Below are 19,516 nucleotides of genomic sequence, written 5' to 3' on the forward strand. Positions count from 1 at the left end.
AATTCCATTGGTAATATAAATAGGTGACATAATTGCCCACCCAGTTTTTATATCTCAGACTGAAGAAGCCAGGCATATTTGTGTGGCCCGAAGTGAAGTAAAAATGTGACTAATTTGTACTGTTACATCCTAGGTAACATTGTGCAATGTTTGTACTTACTGAATGTTAAAGACTTTCAAGACTCATCCACAAGTAAATAAAGCGACATGAGGGCATTAAACCCCAGTGTTATTTTTATAAAATCAATCAATTATATGATCATGATTTCAAATTTATGAGTGCATATAACTGTATGTATGAATTACATATATATTCATATACTTGAATGAGCATTGTTTAGAATCCCCTTCAATATTGTTTTATTAATTTTTACTTCTGTGTAGGAATAGTAAAATATAAGCATATAATTTAATAAAAACAATTTTCATACTTGCTTGAACTCTTGTATGTATTCACTTATTCATTGAACAAATATTATTAAGTCCTTACTATGTTGCTAGCACTGTCCCAAGCTCTTGGAATATCCTGATGAATAAAAGAAAAAAAAATCTCTGTCCTCAAGGATTTAGATTGTTGAGTCCTTGAAAATCCAAATGATTGCACTCTTACCCATATATGGACAGTTTTTATTGTTATAATTCCATGTGAAATTGACCTGCCTGAGCAATCTTGTTTGTATACTACTAAAATATTGTTAGTCTTACATGTGAATTATTTATCATCACAATGACGTTATTTAATAGTTTAACATCCACATGCAAATCTGTCTTTGTAGGTTGTATTTATGGTTAACACAGGTGGGAACATTTATACATAGTCAAGAACACTATAGAAGTATAACAAAGGCATCTACACTATATTTAAAGTACAAATGTTCATAAAAACAGATGATAGATTCTGTAGACACAGGTACTCAGACACATGTGCGTAGACACACCTCTGTGTATGTGTTTTTGTGTGTGTCCCACAAGCTGATTATATAAGTACAGATACTAGAGACTTAGTAACTATCAGTTTTCTTGGGGTACACTCCTCTTACCACCATGAAAGAATGCTGGCTTAAGACAAGAGCATTTTCAAGAGACCTGAAATTCCATTCCTTCAGGCAGGCATTTGACAGATGAAATGCGAAAAGATGGATTTAATACAAATAATTCAAGGAAGTTGTCAGCTGTTCTTACTTTTTTCTGAGCAGCCTCAGGGGAGAAAGAGAAATTACCAACTAAGACAGGGTTGTGGGAATCAACACAAAGGAAAGATGATTCTGTTAATACAATAGCACTTTCATCTAAACAACTGCATTAATGAGAGAGTGCTCAATTAGAAGAGTGGTAGTGTATTTTTGGGGAGATTTTTTCAGGTTTTTAATTAGCTAAATTGTTCAATTCAATTCCCCCAAAACCAAACAAAAGTAATAGAGTAATTGAACTACAAAAAAAAAATAATAAAATAAGGCATTTGAGGCAAGGTGATCATTCATTATGGAAAGAAATCTAACATTCTCTAGCTCTGTTGAAACAATAGATAAAAGATCAATTAGTACATTAAATTCACTAGTCAACATTCTAGTTTATTTTAATTCATATTAAAATAAATTAACATTCTATTTCTTTTTTAACATCCATAATATTTGGTGTACACCCACACTTGGATGTAACTTCATGTAATATTTTTCATAAGCAAAATTTACTAGTAACTGGAAAACAGTAAAAGCAAAAACCTCTTTAGGTTTTGAGTACCAACCTAGGAAGAATACTCAGTATAAAATTAGATAACAACATAGCTATAGGAATCTGTTTTGAGCTCTAGAGCAATGCAATGGTGAGAGTTTAGGAATTGTATCAGAATTTCTGTGCTACATTTACTGGTAGTACACTGGTATACAACGCTCTCTCAATATTTAAAAAATGAAAGTAGTCATAACTTCCTTGGAATATTTTCTTGTTTTAATTGACTTTTAAAATATAACATTTATACAGAAGTATATTTATCATAACATAGAGCAGTTCAGAAATTGAATCCTCTGAAAACCAGTTACCTAATCCCCAAAATAGAGCATTCACTGACACCCCAAAAGCCCTTCTGATATTCCCTTCCAGTCTTTGTCACCTCACAAGTTTAGCTATTATTTTTTCCACTTTATAAAGTTGAGGTGAAATTTATATCACAGGTAATTAGCCATTGTAAGATATACAAGACAGTGGTACTTGGTACATTCGCATTGTTGTAAATACCAAAACATTTTTTCTCAGCTCAAAAAAAAAAAAAAAAAAATACCCATTAAGCAGTCACTTCCTATTCTCCTCTCCCTCTAGCCCCTAGTAACCACTAAATTCTGCTTTTAATCACTATAGATTTACCTCTTCTGGATGTTTCATATGAATGGATTGATAAACTACATGACCTTGCATGTCTTTCTTCTTTTACTTAGCATCCGTTTTTGAGGTCCATGCATGCTCTACCATGTATCAGTACTGCATTCCTTTTTATACCTAAATAATATTTCATTGTGTGTGTGTCTTACAACTCAACAATAACAACAGCTAGGAATTCAGCTGAAAATAGACCACTCGAATAGACATTTCTCCAAAGAGGATATACAAAGGATTAATAAGAGTATGAAAACTTGCTCAATATCATTAGTCCTTAAATGCATATCAAAACCACACTATAGCACTTTTTGATGAATAGTAAGAAATAGAAAAGGAAGGATAGTAAAAAGTAGAAAAATCCAGAAACGGAAAATTAAAAGTGTTGATGAGGATGGATGGGAAAATTTTAATCTTCATACTGTTGGTGAGACTGTAAAGTTATGCAAGCACTGTGGAAAGCCATTTAGTGGCATTTAGTCTTTCACCATTAAGTATGCTGTTAACTATAGGCTTATTGTTGATGTTTTTTATTAAGTTGAAGAAATTCCTGGCTATTCTCATTTTCTTTTCTTTTTTTTCATGAATACGTGTTGAATATTATCAAGTACTTTTTTCTGCATCAGTTAACATGATCTTTTTATTTTTTCCTTACCCTGATAAAACAATGATTGTTTTTCAACTATTGGACCATCCCGGCATCCACGGGATAAACCTCATGTGACATTATATATAATTATTTTGATAGGTTCCTGAAATATATTTGATAATATCATCATAGAGATTTTGCATCTATATTCAGGAGGGATATTGGCCCATAGTTTTCCTTTTATTTTTTGATTTGGGTATTAAGTTAATATTCATAAAATAAATTGAGAATTGTTCTCAATTCTGTTGTTTGTAAAAGATTGAGTAGAATTAGTGGTGTTTTGTTAGAATTCTTTGGAGAAATTATCTGGATTTGGAAGTCCCTTTTTCAGGAGTTTTTAAATTACGAATCCAATTTCTTTGATTGTTACAGAGCTTTTCAAAATATCTATTTCATAATGGGTGACTTGATAGCAAGTTTTTTGAGGAATTAGTTCATCTCGTCTAATTTTTCAAATCTATATGTAGGGATGTTTGTATTTCTCCCTTATGCTTTTAATATTCAAAGATCTATAGTGACATCCCATTTCATCGTTGATATTCATTTCTGTCTTCTCTCTTTTCTCTGTCAATCTTGCTAGAGGTTTGTTAATTTTATGGATCCTTACAACAAATCAGCTCATTGTTTTGATTTTTCTCAGTTACTTTTTTTTTTTTTTCAGTTTCACTGATTTGGTCTCTTATTCCATTCTTCTTGCTTTAAGGTTTATTTTGCTCTTCTTATATTTGGTTCTTTAGCTGAAAGTTTTGATTTATTTAGAGACCTTTCTTTTTATATGTAAGCAGTTAGTGCTATAAATTTCTCTTGCAGTATTGATCTATTTGTGCCTTAAAAATTTTGATAGGTTGTATTTTCATTTTCATTGATTAATTCATTTTTAGAAATTTCCTCTGAGACTTGCTCTTTGACCAATGATTATTTAAAATATGTTGTTCAATGGCCAAGTGTTTGGGGATTTTCTGTTCTCCTTCTCAGTTGATTTCTAGACTGATTTCATTGTAGTTGCACATATTCTGAATTACTTCAATTATTTCAGATGTACTGAGGTTTGTTTTATTTTCCAGAGTCTGGAATTTTTTTTGGTGTCTGTTGTATAGGAACTTGAAAATAATGTATAGTCTGATATTCTTGAGTTTTTTGTATTGTATATGATATCCTGTTATTTGAGGGTATTGTTGAGTTCCTCTATATCCTTACTGATTTTCTCTCTAGTTCTTCTAACATTTCTTAAGAGAAGAGTGGTGATGTCTCCAGCTATTGTACATTTTTCTATTTCTCTTTTCTGTTTATCAGCTATTGCTTTATATATTTTGTTGCACTCTTGTTTGGTGCATATACATTTAGGATTGTTATATCTTCTTGGTAAATGGATTATTTTGTCATTATGTAATGTCCCTCTCTGTCTCTGGTAATTTTCTTTGTTCTTATGTCTATTTTATGTAATATAAACATAGCCATCCATTCTTCCTTTTGGTCAATATGTTCATGACTATCCTTTTCCATAATTTTACTTCTAAACTCCCTATAACATTTTATTTGAAGTGAGTTTCTTAAATAGACAGCATTGAGCTAGGGTCATGTCATTAACCACTCTGCAATTCTCTTTTACTTTCTGTATTTGAACCATTTATGTTTAATATAATAACTTAATTTTTGGATGTAAGTCTACCATTTTTGGACTTAAGTCCCACCATTTTCATTGTTTGTTTCTTGTTCTAATTGTTTTGTTGGTTTCTGTTTTATTGTTTCTACCTTCCTTTGGGTTCTCTGAACAAATTTACAGTTCCCTTTTTACTTATCACTATTGTTTTTGAGTGTATCTCTTTTAGTAGTTACTCTAGGTGTTACACAGACCTATTTAATTTATTTATATATTGTATATAATTTATTTATATATTGTATAATAGTATGTTTTTCAATTAGAATTTAGAAATATCAAGACAGCCTATTGCATTTATCCACATGTTTATTTGCCATGTTTTTCATGTTCCTTCTTGCTTTTTGATATTCTACGTTTCCTTCTTAGATAATTTCCTTTCTTTTGGGAAAACATTCTTTAGCCATTCTCTTACAGTGTCTACATATTGGTGACAAATTCTAGTTTTCCTTCATCTAATTATATCTTGACTTCCCCTCATTACTAAAGGATATTTTCACAAATGTAAGATTCTGAGTTGATAGTTCTTTTGTTCATAACTTGCAAATACAGTGCCTCTTCCTTCTGTCCTTCACTTATTTCTTCTAATAAGAAATCTGTTTTCATTATAATTAATTTTCCCCTGGAGATAAGGTGTTTTTTCCTCCCCTCTGGCTACTTTCAAGGTTTGTTTTCTGTCTTAAAATTTTTTAGAAGCTTAATTGTAATGCATCTGTCTGTGATTTTCCTTATTAGAGTTTGCTTAGATTCTTAAATCCATAGGTTATGTTTTTGACATATTTAAGAAGATTTTAGTCATTGTATTAAGTGGTTTTGATCCCCATCTTCCTTCTTCTTTCTTTGTGGGATGTTAGATCTTTTGTTATAGCTCCCCCATGTTCCTCAGGTTCTATTATTTTTTTAAAGTATACTGTGTCTCTGTTGTTAAGATTGCATAATTTCTATTCTATTTTCCAATCTAATAATTATTTCTTCTATCCCATTCATTGCATAAACTCCATCCATGGTTTTTAAAATTCTTATTGCTGTAGTTTTCTGCCTTTTAGTCTCCATTTGGTTCTTTATATATTCTATTTCTTTTCTTTTAAAGATTTTATTTAGTTGTGATAGATCCAGAGTGAAAGAGAGAGAGAGAGAGAGATGCACACGAGGTGGGGGAGGGGCAGAGGAAGAGGGAGAAACAGGCTCCCCCTTAAGCAGAGAATCTAACATAGGGCTTAATCCCAAGACCCTGGGATCATGACCTGAGCGAAAAGCAGACCCTGAACCTACTGAGCCACCCAGGCACCCCTATATCTTCTATTTCTTTACTAAGACTTCCTATTTCTTTTATGAGACACTCTAATTTTTAGTACAGTTGTTTCAAGAAGAAGACATCTATTGCATTCACATGTGACTAGAAGTCCAGATTTCCTACTCAGTTCCATTGACATCCTGAGGTTGAGGAAAGAGGACCATCATTACTGCTGGGGCAGTAGTAAGATTTCAGACCCGCCCCTCCCCCAAGCCTCTCTCAGAATCACCCTATGAAGAAGATAGCTCCTTTGTTACTGCTCTTGACTCTACTTCTACTGATATTGTGTGAATAGGTGCCATTACTTCCAAAATGTTAGAAAAGTCCTATCTTTTCACTCAGCCTCCTTAATATCACCCCAGCTGGGGACCGGAGAGTGGGGGTAGAATCCATGCTTTCCATATGTCTCAAGTAATACCATGAGGGGTTGTTTTTATCTGTTTTTTGTTTGTTTGTCTTTTCTATGTTGCCAGTTTCTCTAGTACCCAATCTTGTTTATACATGTTATAATGAAACCCCAGGAAAATCATCACAAATCATTTCTCAAGGGCCAAGATTCCTAACCTTTATGCCTTCTTTCCACCTTACAAATTCTTCTTACATTTCCTTTATATTTAAAACCTATGTAAATTCAGGGAAAAAATATATGTGTCTTCAGGGGTTTTAGATGTAGTTGTCAGGAAAAATAGAAACACATCTGCTCTGAGAGTAGGAATTCTCATAATACGGATCTACCTTACCTCCATGAGTGGAAGAAAAAATTTTAAATTATGAATTTTATTTAGGATAACTTGAAAAACTTGGTGGTCCAACTAATGAAATACTCTGAGGATGAATATAAACGTTTGCATTTAATTTTATATATTTATAATTAGTATATATGTATACATATATAATTATATAAATATAATTATATATCTAATAATATATAGATAATATATGTATATACACACCATGTATACATATATATACATATATATGTGTGTGTCCTCTGTATACACACACACACACACACACAGACACACTGTAAATACATTTCTAGTGACTATTTTATTAAAAAAAAAATAGGAGGAGACAAACAGAAATTCTAGTCATTTGCAGTATCTATTAGCTTTCAATTTTGCTCTCTTGTCCAGAGTGTTTGATGCAAAAATACATCTTTCTGGGCTTTTTGAAAATTTTATTGTCTTTATTTTAGGTTTATGATCTTGGAAGCTCTGAAATTTCTTTATACAATTGATTACACACTGTTTAATATTTCTTTTGTCTTCCACTGGAATATCACCTTTTTTTTTCTTAGTTTCTCTTTCAGCACAGAATCTGATCTTTATCATTTCTTCTTCTCCTGATGTTTTACCTTTTGGTTCCATATTTTCTGCTTCATTGCATCTAATAAAGCAGCTATTTGAGGTCAATAAAGCCATTTTCTCATCTTGAAAGACGAATTCCCATTGTTCTCTTGGTCCAATTATATCCAAATGCACCAGAAGTCCATCTGAATTGATACCAACATATTTTCCATAGCCAGATTTCAACACAATTCAGGAATCAGGCAGGATGACAGCTGTAAACTGTTCTGGAAGACTAGCCATCATAAACTTCTTTATGTGGCGCTCCCAGTGTAAAAAGTCCACTGTCAATGTATGTATATAGGTTCCTTTATCCATTTCAATTGCTATCATCCCTGAAATTTCACCAAAGTTTGTTGTGACCCACAAGATTACAACAATATCAAGTTGAGTATCTTCATCTCTTTTCTCATCTTCTCTTTACTCTTTTTCTTCTTACTCTTAGCCTTGTTTCCCTTGAATGGAAGTTTGATGGAATTCACATAGGAGTATTCAGCCTTGGTTCTGGTAATACTCTGTGTGAAGAATTAAGAGCTGACTAAGGGTAAAATACCTCTATTGGAGTAAAAACAGGCAAAGGAAGCCCCAACATGAAGAAAGAGTGAAGACTCCCTGAAAGTGCATAAAATAACAGGAGTAGATATGTCCCTCCTGAGTCCCTGGTGTCTCTCATCCTGCATTTAATGACATTTTTAAAAGTCTCTTTACTTTTCAAAATTTCTTTCTAAAGCTCTTTTCACTTTCCTTTTATAAGACTCTGTTGCAGGAGACCCTGGGGGGCTCAGTTGTTTAAGCATCTGATTCTTGATTGCAGCTCAGGTCTTGATATCAGAGCCATGAGTTCAAGCCCTTAAAAATGAAAAAAATAACAAAAAACTAAATAAAAAATAAAATAAAATAAACCTTGTCTCAAAACAATATTTTGTTGGTAACATTTGAGTTACTAAAGATTGGTGGTTATTCAACCAGAATTGCCATTATTCTTATGAACCATATCCTACAACATTTCTAATTCAGACAATTGAATAAAGGCCAATATAACCCGTATCCAGTGCCATCCTTTATCCTTCGTGAATAAGCAGGGAAGGAAGGAAGTCTTTGATGAATCTCTGGTGCCATGACTCAAGATTGGAGAACTTTCCCAGAATACATCTTAAATTATATTTATGTCATGTTATGGAGGTATTTTAATTTGCCAGATAAGTAAGAAGTTCACAGTTGGTGATAGGAGCATGCGTGTGTATGTGTGTGTGTATGTGTGTGTGTATGTGCGTGTGTCTTAATGTTAGAAAAGTTGTATTTAAAGGAGAAATGGGGGTAGTTCCATGTAATGCTAGAAAATAATGTATTCAGAAATTTAGGATCTTAGGACTAGTTAAATAAGTTATTTAATTTAAAATGAACAGTATCTAGTGCCTGTACCTTAACATCACTCCTATTTTACACATTCTGCTAGAAGACCACAATTTAAGTAGGCTATAATTACCTTCAATATTGTTAGGTAATCCCAAATTAGATTCTGAAGTAAGTATAGCAATTCAGTTTCCAAAATAACATATAAATTTCCTCTGATTGATATCTAGGGCTACCTACCTGGATCAACAGCCTTCAATTTTGGTCAATATGATGGGCATAAAATAGTATATCACTTTCTAAAAAAATTGTATTTCTCTACTTACTATTGAGATTGAGCATTTTTCATATATGTATAAACTATTTCAGTTTTCATGTAATTTCCCCTTTTCCTTGATTTTCCAATTTTTCTATTAGATTGACCTTTAATGATTTGTCATTTCTTTGAATATATTGTTATTTATATATAACATATATATATTATTTATAATATATATCTATATTATATATATCTATAATATATATTATATATAAATATCTATATTTATATATATTTATATATATAAATATCTATCTATATATATTTATAATATATATCTATATTATTTATAATATAGAGTTATTAAGTGATCACTTTTAGTAATATATGTTAAAATTGTGTAATCTTTCTACTTTGAATAATAATTATTTTTTCAAGATTTTTAATGCATCCAAATTTATTCATGTTTTCCTTAGTTTTTTTCTTAATTTTTCTCTTTACCCTTTTTTTGATCTCCAGTCATAACACATTTTCCTATACTTTAAAAAAAATAGGACTTTGTTTCTAAATTACCTTTCTAATTTAGTTACAGATTATTTTTATATCCAGTTTGAACCTGAGGTTTTAGAAATAATAATAGTTTCCTATTTTTTAATAACAGGTTACCATAAATTTAGCAGTTTAAGATACTACCCATTTATTATTGCACAGTTTTGAAAGTCAAAAGTCTGAGTGGACATTACTGGGTGCTCTACATAATACCTCACAAATTTAAGATCTGTCTCTTCACTGGAATAGCCTCTTATTTGGAGGTTTTGGGGAAGAATGTACTTTAAAGCTCCTTTATGTTATTTGGCAGAATTCAAAACAATCTGTTGTAGGAATAGGTCTTAATTTTCTCAGTGAGTGTCAACTAGGATCATTCTTAGCTTTCATGTCCTTTCCAGATGACCTCCTCCATCTTTAAACCAGCAATGAAATCTCTCTTCCTCTCTTTCTCTCTCCTAATATTCTTACATTCAGATTTCTCTTACTTTCTTTTTTAAATTTCCACCTGAGAAACTGCTGCTTTTAAAGGACTTGCCTGATTAGGCTTGGCCCACCTGGATATCTACTGATCATGTGGTCATTTGATTAGTAACTGTAATTACTTCTGGAAATTCAATTGGAAAGTAAAACTCAGCTCATTTATTTCAATTATTTCTATGATAAAATATATTTTATCATGTAGTATATCCTAATCATCAATTTAGTAATAAAAAGTAGAGATCATGGGGCCATCTTAGAATTCTGCTTGCCACAGAGGTGTTCTGTGAGATGGTTTTGGTACCCAGTTATTTGAGATTTCCTTTGTCTTTTGTTTGAATCTTCTCCTTAGAGAGCTGAGAGAGAAAGAGACATTCAGGTCACATGCTTCTGAAAATCATTAAAATTGCATTAAAATAATCTTTTAAGTTCTGTATTTTTACTTTGTAATATAGTCAAGAATATAATACATTTTTTTTGCTCATAGTTTTTATCCCAGTTATAAAAACTTCATATATATATAAATTACTTTTAATGTATTTAACTTAATAATTGACAAAGAATTATAAGATATATATTCTATCCTTCTGTTGAAGAGACTTAGTTCACTTTTCATGAATATGCATGCCATGTTGAATTTGAGACAGTAACGTAATTATGACCATGTTGATAGGATAGGAAAAAGAACAGATGTATATGTATATTTAGCATTTTCAGAAATTAAAGTTCTGCAGGAAGCATTAACTTTTTCTCATTTTTAATTCTAACAAATGCAGCTAAGTAGATTTTTGTAATGGACTCACATACCTTCTGGAGTTCCTTAAATTACTGTTTTGGTTTTACATATAGTGAACATAGCATGTAAGAGTGACCTTGGGAGAATTGCCCTGACCATGTAGTCACAAATCTTGGTTTAATAGAAATAATTGAAATAAATGAGCTGCGTTTTCCTTTCCAATTGAATTATATGGCTTTTCAATTGAAAGTTGAGGATATATGTATATATATTTCTTTGTTCTCAAGGCTACTCTTTCTGCAGAGCTGAGCCCAAGAGATCAACAAGTCAACATAATAATTTCAAATGTAAATCAGTGAAATCTATCAAGATAAAATGTCTTGCTTAAAATTTCATTGACCTGAGTCTTAAATCGAGACGAAGTGTCTGATCCTTCTTTTGTGACATCATGCTAGCTCACCAAGTCATTCAAGTTTATAATGTGGTTATATTAACAAATTATTTGAGGGTTATAAATCATGTGTTAAATTGTAGGATACAGAATGAGTAAATATTTGAGACAGAAAAATGTCATGTTAAGAAAAATCATGCACTTGTCGGAACCTGATTTCTCTTTTATGTGAATGGAAAGTAAGTCTATCTGTGCCTAAGTTCTAATTCTTATTTCAGCCTTTTCTTTAGGCATTTGATCCAAATTCAGTTCAATTTAAATGGAATATGACAGTGACACAACTATACCTTTTCCATTTTAGGCTTTCCTTTTCATAGATTTGATTTTTTTGTATCTTTGACATTTCAAGCAATGGGACGTTTAATATACTTTATTCATGAAATCACTGCAAACATAATCCAATCTTTGTTGGAAAAAGATGTTATGTTTTCTTCTGAAGCACCTGGGCACTTTGCTTTTCTTTGGTTTCTCTGGGAGGAGATGATGTCACCTTTAGGGTGTTGCATCAACCTTTACTCTCTAACTCCATTCATCCTGCAAGTTTCCCACCCTACGATTATCCTCACCTTTACAATCTTGTCTCTTAAATATGGTCATAAATCAGGCTTCTCATTACTTTTTCTGCTGCTTCAGTCAGCACTGGAAGTGAGCATTTTGGCTTAACAATATTGAAAAGCCACTAAAAATACTATGCTTGTGTGTGTCAACATACAATTAGCCCTCTTGGAGCCTGAGCTAAATTCCTACCCAACTAAAAAGGGACAGACTAGGAGGGGCTGATGGACGCTGAGATTCAAGAGCTGCTGTAACCACATCCACCGGTTAGTTATTGATTTGTCCTGCTAGAATAGTTTAATGGAGGATTGTACACTCACCTCAGTGAATGTGAAAGTGGTGTAAAAAGTAGTTTGGGAACTAGAAGCTGGCAGGCTCTGTAAGGCTGTTATGATAGAGTTGTAAGGGATAAAAAAAAAAAAAAGAATTAGAACTGGGGCAACTGGGGCACCCAGGTGGCTTAGTGGTTAAGTGTCTGCCTTTGGCTCAGGGCATGATCCTGCCATCCCAGAATCCAGTCCTGCATCAGGCTCCCCACAGGGAGCCTGCTTCTCCCTCTGCCTGTGTCTCTGTCTCTGTATTTCTCATGAATAAATAAATAAAATCTTTAAAAAATAAAGAATTAGACCTGAGAATGGAAAAGATTGTTTTTAGAGAAAAGGTAAGCAAAGTCTAGTACTAGTAGATTAAATAGATGAGAGGAATTAGGGAGACAGAAAAGCAAAAGACAACTATGCTGTTCTGTTCTTCTGTGACCATTACCAAATAGGAAACTCTGAAATAAATTTGTTTTTGGAGAGGAGAATGTAAATTTGACCTAAGGTAATACCAATTAAGAGACATGATGGTGTGAAAGAAAATCATATTAACCTCTAATCACTTTAGGAAAAATACTGTTGGTGTTTTATAAGCTGTATGAAACATACAAACAAAATTGAATATTAAATGATACTTTATTTTTTTTTAAAGAGGATAGACTCATTTTTTTTAGGATTTTATTTATATATTCATGAGAAACACAGAGAAGAGAGAGAGAGAGGCAGAGACACAGGCAGAAGGAGCAGCAGGCTCCATGCAGGGAGCCCGACATGGGACTCGATCCCCGGTCTCCAGATCACGCCCAGGCCGAAGGCAGGCACTAAACCGCTCAGCCACCTGGGCTGCCCTTAAATGATACTTTAAAAGAACATATATAATTTTGATTCTTTCCAGTAAAATATGTGTTCATCAACATCTTGAGAACTAAGGAAAAGATAACAAGATTTTTTAAAAATGGAGAAGTTCCTGCATGATTGCCGTGACTCACTCAATTCCAGCCACATAGGCTTCCTTGATCTTCTTTGTTTACATCATGGTTGCTCTTACCACAGGTCCTTTGCACTGACTTTTCCCTATACTTGGCTTATTCTCCCACATAGCTATGTTTAACACCCTCACTGTCTATAAGTTTGTGCCCAAGTGAACCTTCTTGAAGATGTCTCACTATCTTTTTAAAATTGCAGCCTGTCCCTCAATTTTTTTTTTTTATTTTTTTTTTTGTGTCCCTCAATATTGAGCTCTCAATCCTACTCTATTTTAATGTCTTTTTTTAATAGTACTTGACGCCCTCTGATCTACAACTTAACTGATTAATTATGTTTATTGGTCATTGTTTGCCTGGTCTGGTAGAAGTCAAACTTCATTCTTTGAGGATTTTTGTGTTTTGGTAGTGAATATTAAGTTGCTTTAAGCAAATGGTAAACACTACGTATATATAGTGGAGGTACTTGAGGCAGTGAGGTTTTCAACAGTTTCTCTGGGAACATTTGGCAGGACCGGACTTCAAACCCTGTTTGCAAGTTCTCTGCAATATTGAGATATTGCCTGGAGGATCAGTGGTGAGTATACTGAGATTTTCTTAAAGGGGAATGATATCCTGTCACTTATAAAATCTCAGGTTGGTTTGGTAGCAATATTTGTTTTTTATACTATAGAAGTAGAAAAGTAATTGTACATTTTTTGAGTCATAAACATCATAAACATAATCCAAAGTCTTTATTTACTTCACTGTTTTGAGTTGTGAGATATTCTGACAGAAATATCTACTGAGCATCTGGAATTTTAACCTAGAGCTCAGTACTGATTTTATACCAAGACAAGTTATTTATATTTCTATCACTGTTTGGAAAACTGACACATTCAAGAACGCATCCTTTCATTTCTTTAAACATTCACATTTATCCAATAGATATCTATTAAGTGTCTACATGTTGTAGGCACTGGGCTACACCCTGAGGTTACGTTGGACAAACATGACTATGATCCGTATCATCAGTGATTTAATAGATAAAGAGTTATTAGGTGAATAGTCACAAAAAACTAATTTAAAATTATAGGTGTGACAGGTGCTTTGGGGAGACACATTTTTATGAGGAAAATAGTAAATATAGCTAATTTTTGATGCATAACTTTAAAAAATACGTATTTTAGGTATTTTGATACAGATTATCACTATGCAATTAGAAATCTGGTTTAATACCTAAATCCCAAGATAATATTTTGTGTGTGAGTCTCTGTGTGTCCTGGTGTGTGTTCATGCATTTATGTGTAAGACCTCCAGTCCTTGATTCTTGATCTCATCCAGTCTTCTCTTTCCTGTTAAATCATCCTTTTGCTGTGAAAAGCAAAAGTAATACAGAAACTGCTCTTTCCTATTGACAGAATACAAAATTGGATGTATCATTTGCTTTTATTTTTAGCTAATTCTAAAACAAATCCTTTTCCATAATATCCAAAGTCGTTTTTTGTTTTATTTTGTTTCATGTAACTTATCCTGCTTTATAAGTACTCTATAGGGACATGAACTCGCGTAATTGCAGAACATCATTTTCAGAATGTAATACAGGGAGCTTTTGTAAGATTAGGGTAAATTATTCTTCAGTCATTCAATGTTTAATATCTATATCTATCTATCTATCATCTATCTATCTATATATATATATATGTAAGCAACACAGTAATTTTCATAACCATTTAAATTTTTTTCTCTATATGTTTCTGTCTACTTCTCTATGTACTATTATCACCATTATTAATGCTGTCCTTTTTGTCTTCTATGCAAACCTCTTTACTAAAATAGTTAAATTAATCCAATAATTTAGCATGGATAATGAGGAGAAAATTCAATCTCCATTACTCTAAGATGAGAAACTTATATTCATAATATTAAATATATTTTATATTCCATTTTGACAGGACAATAAATCACATTATAAAATCTGTTTTTAGATGAGGAATAACTTGACATAGAGGATAAAAAGCATCCATGTTTTTGCCACTTATTTTTGTCCTTCTACTGTGATATTTCTTTTACTGGTAGCAGAATGCTCACTGTTAATTCAGATTTCATCATTAGTTTGAAAGGAAAGATTAAAGTATGGTTGGATCATATATTTAAGCTATGTGAAATGAGATGTATACCAGGAGTAGAATTAATAAGCCATATTTAAGAAAATAAAATATATTTACTAATTATCTTCTAGTTCCTTAAAAAAAGTTAAAATTTTCCAACTGAAAAGTTGATGAGAATATGTTTGTGGTACCAAAAAAAAAAGTAAACTTTCTCTAAAATTCAGGAAATGTGTTAGTTTTTTAAATCACAGAAAGTTGAATTGTAAAGGAAATGAGATCCACCCCTTCCTCCCTGAATTATTAACTGCCAGTTCCCCCTATGACTTTAAATAATATATTTGGTCGTTGTGGAAGTGCTTGATTATATAAGCAATAAAATAGTCTTCTACTTAAAAGCTTGATTTTCTTTCTAAACTAAACCAAGCAAAATAAAATAAAATACTGTTCTTAATTCTCTTATAAATAAATACATTAAAGTCCTATCATGATTTTAGGCAGAGTTCAGATGAAAGGTATAGCCATAATTTAGTCAGATTTTTAATAAATTATTATATTTATACACTATTTAAGATTAGAGGTCAGTGGGATATTTTCTGAATCTTAAAACATTCATTCTAAAAAAAATCATTCTAAATAAATCTTAGTCTGAAATAAAAGTTTTACATTAAGATATAAAAGATAATTTACCTGAAAATCTTTTTTTGGAAATCTAAAAAAAGTTATTTTTGTTTCTCATTCTTTATTTTACCTAACTTTAAGGAGAGAATTCTAAAGCCCAAACAATCTAATCCTGGGCCTTTTTAGATTTACCTCAAGACAAAATGCATTCCCAACATTCTGAGTTCTTTCCCCACAAAATAGGACTGTATTTTCTTTTTTTTTTTTAATTTTTTTAATTTATTTATGATAGTCACACAGAGAGAGAGAGAGAGAGAGAGAGAGGCAGAGACACAGGCAGAGGGAGAAGCAGGCTCCAAGCACCGGGAGCCTGACGCGGGACTCGATCCTGGGTCTCCAGGATCGTGCCCTGGGCCAAAGGCAGGCGCTGAACCACTGCGCCACCCAGGGATCTCCTAGGACTGTATTTTCAAGACCAAAGAACTTCAGATAAAGAGTTGAGCTCTGAGCCTTTTGTCCAGAAATGCAATGCTAAAACTCTGAGTTGTGCACTTGCTCCCATAATCCATGAAATTTAGAGAAAATATGGTATATATTTTTCCTAGTATATAGCTTTTTTTCTGATCTAGCTACTTATAAGTGAATTTGGAGGAATGGGATGTTTTCAAAGTGTGTGCATTATAGTTAAATGAAATTTTTACTTAATTCAGAAACATCTTTTCTATAGGTCTTTATGGATGTAAAATTTTAAATAAAAGAGAATATAATTTATGACAGAATCTATAAGAAATAGTACTCAGGTTCAGGATTATGTAGGACAGGGCAATGTATACAACAAATGGTTTAAGAACAGTATTAGAAGGATAACTTATTAATTTGCTGCTGATATTAAGTCCTTTCTACCAACCAGTGATAGTTTGTTTATGTAGGAGGAAATCCCAGAAAGATGTGAGAGGAGTAGAGAAAGCCAGATAAGTGACAGGGAAGTGTGAAAAAATCAGTAAAGGATCAGTGAGGAGTAGATATAGTATTGTGGGCAATAAGGACTTAATCTGACTGAGGTCCTCTAAGAAAAAAAAAATATATATATATGTGGAATAAGTCTCAAAATTGTGTTCCTGGGTTCTACTTCCACAAAGGATGTGGAAAGCTGATAAGACTTTCTGTCCTCACAACAAGAAAAAGCTGGATAAAAATCATAAGTTTTCCTCAGCTTATTGAAAAGCAGAGGTTTCAGGGCAAGCAAGTAGCTTGAACACTTTGGAAAAACTAGCTCCTCCAAAGAGAAACAGAACACCAACACTGGATCACCCTAGCAGAGCATGAGCCAAGTGAACAACAAGCACCTCCTGATTGGAACAAAATTATGTGACTACAGTACTTTAAAAGGTTCTAAACATTGAGTGTGGGCTAGGGGGAGAGAATAGAACCCCTGTGAGCTTTCAACACAAAGGGAGATAGGCTGCATTTGCAGGTTGTCTTCATAGATCTCTACTGGCTACTTAGGACAATAGTTAGGGGTGAGGTAGGCACTGAAGAAAGCCTTCCTCAATGGTACAGACCCGAAGGACAAAACTTGCTGACATTGAAGGATGAAAAATGGCCTAGAAGAACAATTATACTCTATAGTACAAACATTTTAAGCTACTAGAGACAGGCAGCAATCTCAGTGAGCACGTGTGAAGGTCCTATGTGGCTAGAGGAGAGGAACTAAAGACAAAACAAACAAAAAAAAAAGTTTGCTGCTGGCTGAGGACAGGAAGTCCTAGAGATTCCTTACTTCTGAAGAAAAGATAAGAAATCCTCTCCTGCATAAGAACTGCCAAGAAAGGCAGAGTTTGGCTTCCATGAGAGTTAAGAGTAGTATCACCATGGAAGCCACGCTTCCTTGAGGCCCAACCTAGATTCTGCTGGCATGGTAATAAACATTGACTAAAAAGCAGCCACAGTCTGCCATTGGGAAAGGGACACGTACATGGAACTTCTCTCTGAGAGGGGCCAGGAAACAGGGAAATTTGAAACTTAACTATGGAAGAGCAGCATTGAAGAAAATCCCTGCAGCAACCAAGCTGCAATCCCAACCAGAGGTAATGCTGGGAAAACTTGAAGTGGATGGATAGAAGTTTATACTGTTAACAGTATAAACAACAAATCTCAACACCAGCACAACCCTGGAGGAGGTTGAATCAAAAAACAAACTAAAAATGTAGCACAGGAACAAGTATTTTCATTTTCAGGCACAAATGCTATATAACTCGGTCTTGTTTTTCACATGATGACCAGAATTTAATAAGAAATTTGAGACAAACGCAAAAGCAGGATAATAAACAACACACTGTCAGGAGACAGAACAATAAATATAAACTTAACCAGATGTTGGCACTATGAGATAAGGGTGCTAAAATAATAATGCTTGGTATGTAAAGGTGGCTAGTGTAAAAGAGGGATGGTCCTCCGTAAATACCAGGGGTGAAATGGAAAGGACAAGAAAGAGTCAATGGAAACTCTAACAACAATAATAATGACAATGGGCAGAAAGACAGAATGGCTTCAGAAGGCTTGTTAGACTTGAAACAACCTAGGAAATGACACAAAATAAAAACAGTAACAACCACTAAACCCAGAACATCCCAAAGCTCTTAGATGATATCAAACTGCAATTGGAATCCTACAAGAACCTGGAGGGTATTACACTAAGTGAAATAAGCCAGACCCAGAAAGACAAATTTTGCATGAATTTACTTATATGTACGATTTAAATAGTTGGACTCCTAGAACACTGAGGCTGATGGTAGTCGCTAGCAGTTTGGGGATAAAGGAAAACGGGGAGATATTTATTTAATGTGACAAAGTTTCAATTAATTATGAAAGATGAATAATAGGTCTGGAAATCTAATGTACAGCATGGTGACTACAGTAAACAATACTATACTGCATACTTGAAATTTAGTAAGAGGGTAGATATGAAGTGTTTTCACCAAAAAAAAAAAAAAGTTACGTAAGATGATGGAAATATTAGCTAGCTTGTTGATTGGGATGATCATTTCACAATGTCTACATATACAAAAATATCAAGTTGTACATCTTAAGTATATATAATTTCTATTCGTCAACTATACCCCCATTAAAGTCGAAAAAAAAATGAAGTCAGAAGGAAAAAATTACACAGAGAGAAATAGGGATTAGAATCACAATATCTTTTTCTTTTCAAAAGCCAGAGAAGCCAAAAGACAATGGAGTTATATCTTAAAAATCCCTGGTGTGGTGGCGGTAGTTCAATCCATAAAAACCTCCTCTTAGGAATGAAGACAAAATGAAGTTCTTGCTGAGAAATTCTTTTGGAGAAGTGTTTGGCAATATCTAACAAAACTACGTATGCATCTTTTGATAGTCTAGGACTGAAAAGGTAAGTAAATGTATTATATTTTGAATACTGAGAGCCACTATCAGAAGAATTACAAACAAGGAAAGGGAGGAAAATTGAATGAAGCTTGAGGAGTTGAACTGGAATTGGAGCTATTGGCATGAACCCGTGGTGTTGAGTATGATACAGAGATAGTAAGTATAGATGACTTGTGCTTACAAATGTATATTTCCTAGACCTGTTTGCTGAAAAACTTAGAAACAAAGGTTAGAAGCAATAACACCCAGTAACATTGTGCACATCTAGTTCCCAGATAGTTGTTTCTTAACACTATTGTTTTGGATAAAATTCACCAGGGCCCTTCAGTGAAATAACTGTCAATAGAAATTCACTTTTGGAGCCCCTGGATGGCTCAGTCGCTTAAGCCTCTGACTATTGATTTCGG

The 19,516-nt window shown here is 33.1% G+C and overlaps 1 pseudogene; it reads right to left on the bottom strand.

Moving 5' to 3' along the window:
• Positions 1–7,061: 7,061 nt before the first annotated feature.
• Positions 7,062–11,440, bottom strand: LOC112650949 (protein FRG1-like; annotated as a pseudogene).
• Between the last annotated feature and the right edge of the window lie 8,076 nt (positions 11,441–19,516).

This window comes from Canis lupus, chromosome 16 (genome assembly GCF_003254725.2).
Source record: "Canis lupus dingo isolate Sandy chromosome 16, ASM325472v2, whole genome shotgun sequence".
Taxonomy (NCBI): Eukaryota; Metazoa; Chordata; class Mammalia; order Carnivora; family Canidae; genus Canis; species Canis lupus.